This window comes from Solanum pennellii, chromosome 2 (genome assembly GCF_001406875.1).
Source record: "Solanum pennellii chromosome 2, SPENNV200".
Lineage (NCBI taxonomy): Eukaryota > Viridiplantae > Streptophyta > Magnoliopsida > Solanales > Solanaceae > Solanum > Solanum pennellii.
Genome location: NC_028638.1, coordinates 34,635,331 through 34,639,888, shown reverse-complemented (window position 1 = coordinate 34,639,888; position 4,558 = coordinate 34,635,331). Strand labels below are relative to the sequence as shown.

General features: G+C 30.4%; 1 long non-coding RNA gene across 1 annotated transcript; it reads right to left on the bottom strand.

Moving 5' to 3' along the window:
- Positions 1-2,146: 2,146 nt before the first annotated feature.
- On the bottom strand, positions 2,147-3,875 carry LOC114076101. Its single transcript, XR_003576718.1, has 3 exons — positions 3,769-3,875; positions 3,571-3,662; positions 2,147-2,420 (listed from the first exon to the last, which is right to left on the bottom strand). It is a non-coding gene; the product is annotated as an uncharacterized LOC114076101 (long non-coding RNA).
- Positions 3,876-4,558: the final 683 nt, after the last annotated feature.

Genomic DNA, 4,558 nt, shown 5'->3' with positions numbered 1-4,558 from the left:
AAACTAGTTATTACTATTGTTAACCCTGAGGGGTAGCTCGGCTGGTAAAGGTCTGAGGACAGAAATCCTTCAGATCGCTAGTTCGAGTCCCAGCAGGGCCATTGGAGGCATTATAAACCGATCGCGTCTTCAGGGCCCCGTGAAACTAACCGTAGTGAACCCGCCTTGAAACAACGGGACTCGGTGGGCACAACTAGTCGGGTTCGCAAAGCGATATCCGAAAACCACGACAAAAAAAAATTATTACTATTGTTGATTCATTGGTCCAATGAATGTATCATGCATATAAAATTATGTGTATTTGGAGTTTGTAATACCATGTAATCACAAGCACTTATTCGTATAAGCAACATGAAGATATGGGAAATACAAATGTGACATCTTGAGATATTTCGACACCTTATTTACTCATTGTGATTTGCTTATTTGATAAGCTTACATAAAAATTAGAAAAATTTTGATATATAATTTTCACAAACGGTGAGATTTTCATGTTTATGAGAAAAAAATATAATTTTTAAAATTCAAATTATTTACTCAAACTAAATATCAGCTTCAAATCAACCTATATAGGTAGGGGTGTTTATTGTTCAGTTTGGATCAGTTATTGGTGAAAAAATCAAAAATCAAACCAAAATTAATCGGTTTTTAAATTTCTAAAACCAAATCAAACCAATAAAAAAAATAACCGTCGGTTTGGTTATTGTTGGTTTGGTTCGATTTGGTTCGATCTTTTGGTTATTCCGGTTTGAAAGTATATAATTTTTTTTAAGGCATATGCATCTCGATAAACACAAATTTTAGTACATAAATAATTCATAGAAAAACTATCGTAAATTTCATCAAGCAATACTAGTGTCTAGTCATACGAAAATTAAAAGAGGACTAAAACTACTCAATACGTTGTTATAAGAGATATTTCAAAAAGAGAAAATAATTTATACATGTAGTGGAAAATCAATACTAGCAGAGTTATCTTGGAAAGATATATAACATATAGAATCTTGCATGTTGTGACAACTGAGAATTTTTCTAATAAACCAAAGGTCTAAATTACTCAATGCTCAAACTACTGTCCGGATATTCTGAAGAAAAAAAACACTATATTAGGTAATATTACAAACATAAATATGATCAAACTTTTTGTCTTTAGAAAAGACAATAAGAGATAAGTAAAAAGTTCTATTATGGATCAAATTTTAAGATAAAATAAACTTGAAGAAAATGTTAATAAACTGTAAAGTAAAAAAAAAATGAACGACGACTTATTGCTGAGCATTTCATTGCATAGATCTCAACTGCTAAAGTGCCAAAGTTCATAACTTCAAATTAATACCATCGTCTCTCTAATAATAATTATTAACATATGATTTATGCTGGCAATATTATTTTTTGTAGGCACATTAAAAGTTTATTTTCCATGTTGAAGTGAACATTAAAGAGTGATATTTTTACAATAACTTTTTATTAAAATAAAATAAAATTGTAAAGTAGTGCCTTTTGCAACTTTTCAGAACCAACAAAAGAAACGAAAAGAGGTAACTAGTAAGTTATAAAATAATACCTTTTTCAACTATCTCGAAATTTTGCATTTCTTGTAAAAGATCTTTAATTTTGCATTCTGTAGATGCTGAATGTAACCATTGTTGAGTACAAACAAGAGCTTCAACAGTCTTTGGTGACAAAGAATTTCGATAACAATCAAGAATGCGACCACCAGTGTAAAAACAAATTCTGAAGCCACAATAGATGTAGGAATAACAAGCTTATCTCTTGTGATTCTAGATACTATTGGATATCTTTCGGAGGAAGCTTTCCACCAAGTTAAAATATTAAAATCCTTAATCTTCTCTACATCGTCCTCCAAATACTTGTCAAGATTAGATTTATCATCAACATTATCATTTTCTTTTTCAGATCGCCATACATCAGAAATATCCATTGCACTAACTTCACTCAACACATCAGTTTTATCTCCAACAGTTTCACAAGAAGTCCCAAAAATAATGTTTTTAATGATTATATAAGTTAGTTAAAGGTTTTTTTTTACTTTGACATACTTACTATCTCCTTCCACATAATTATAATAATTCTTAAAAATAAACTTAACATACTTCATTTTGAAACGAGAATCCAACACAACGGCAACGAACAACAACATATTCATATCATCAAAATCACCCCAATATTTATCAAACTTACCTTTCATCTTCTTAGTCATACTAGACAAAAGAGATTTTTCACACTTTGAATGATTGACAATTATGCTTTGAAGATTAAAAAGCTCATCAAAGAAAGTATTTGGAGCAACATGTAAAGTACTCGAAAATTTCAAAGTTGTTTGATAGAAAATCCCCAAAAACTTGAGAAACACATTCACATCTCTCCAGTCTTCTGAAGATGGATGCTCTATTTTCCACCTGTGCCAAGATAATATTTAAAGTACTTAGGATCATCAATATACATTCTTGAAAATGCCTTTTCAAATTTGACGGCAGTATTTAACATCAAATATGTAGAGTTCCACCTCGTCTCAACATCCAAACTCAAAAGTCCACGAGTATCTAGTTTAACCTTTTCAACATATTACTTGAAAGAAGTAGTTCGTGCACAAAAAGACTTAACATATTTCACAACATTTCTTACCCGAGAAATAGACTTATTTTGTTCACTCAATCCTTCTTTCACAATCAAGTTTAAAATATGGGCATTGCACCTAACATGTAAGAAATCATTTTCCATGATAACACCTTTCAAGTCACTAATTCTCCCTTTTAAGTGTGTAATTGTTGCATCATTAGTTGTTGCATTATCAAGTGTTACTGTGAGTAGATTTTCTATTCCCCAATCTAACAAACAAGATTCAGTAACTTTTGCAATAGTCTCACCTTTGTGGTATGGAGTTTGAAAAAAATTCAGAATCTTTTTTTGCAACTTCCACTCATCATCAATCCAATGTGCAGTAATGACCATATACGTAAAATTTTGGAGTGAAGTCCATGTGTCACTAGTAATACAAACACGTTGACCTTTAACAAGTCTTTTAAGCTTTTGTTTTTCTTTTTGATATATTTTTAAGCATTGTCTAGTAACAATAATACGAGATGACAACTCATAATTTGGCAAAATAAGTGATATTACTATCTTAAAGCCTTCACCCTCAACGACTCTAAATGGTTGTTCATCGATTATAACAAATTCGCCAATGACCCTCCTAACTTCAGTGACATTATAAACAACCTTCTCCATATCTATTGATTCCCCTCTTTTAATAGGTTTAAGAGTTATTTGCTTTTTATCAAAAGACTTGAAAGAGTATTTCGCACACTTATATTAGTAAGTAAATGTCCCCAAAGATTAGAAGTATCCTTTTTACTAGTTCAAGCAAAGTCTTTGAAACAATACTTACATTTTGCATTCACTTCACCCACTTTACTAGTAATCTATAAAAAATGATCCCAAACTTCAAAGATTTTTCTACCACTTTCTCCATTGTTCAGAGTTGTTTTTTTTTCTGTTTCTTCGGAGGATTCAGAGAATTGTTCAGAGAAGAAGTTTTTGAAAGATTACCTTTTACTTGAGTTTTATCTGTTGTAGAATTTTCTACTTGAGGTTGAACTTCCAAATCTTCCAAAATCTTCAACCTCTATTTATCGTTTCACCTGAAACTCATAAAGAAAAAAAAAATATAAAAAATCTCAATTTTAAAGTCATGCTCTCAAGATTAAAATTAGAGAAAATTAAGAAAAAATATAATATAAAAAATACCTTTACTCTTCACTTTTTCTTGTATTTGAAGTTGAAACTTTTTCTTGTATTTGAAGTTGAATACTTAAGAAAATGGAAAAGAAAAGACTGAAGAAGGCTGCTTTTACAAAAGAAAAAACAACGAAGAAAGTTGCAAAGCCATAAAGCTGTAGCCTGCGTGCATATACATTTTTTTTTTAAAGAAATGGACGTTTATATGTTAGGTGGGCTACTAGGTTATCTAAAAGTCACTTAAATAATAAAGTTTTGGTGGAGTTAAGATTAGAGTTTTAATAGTCGGACTGAAATTTAAGTGTTGCGCTTAAAAAAAAATAAAGTTAAAGACTTAAGTTAATTAAAATTTATTAAAATATTTATATTTTATTTATGAATAACATATAAATAATAATAAAATTTATATATATTATATACGAAAAATGGTCAAAAATACCCTTGAACTATCAGAAATAGCTCATATATACCCTTGAAGTATATTTCGGCTCAAATATATCCTTACCATCAAACTATAGGGTCAAAAATACCCTTCTCATTAACAGAATCGGTTAAACGCCACTTAGATGCCATTTGGATGTCACATGGCATGCCACATAAGCCAATAGAGTTCTACTCATGCCACGTAGACTAATAAACTTACCCATAATTTCTCCCAATTTTCTCCATTTTCCGTAGAATTTAGAAACGATTTCACTGAAGAACATAAAACCCCTTTCCTCATTTCTCCATTTCCTTAGAACGATTTCACAAAATACACAAGTTCTAAGGGATAGGGGTTCTATGTTGTTTAGTGAAA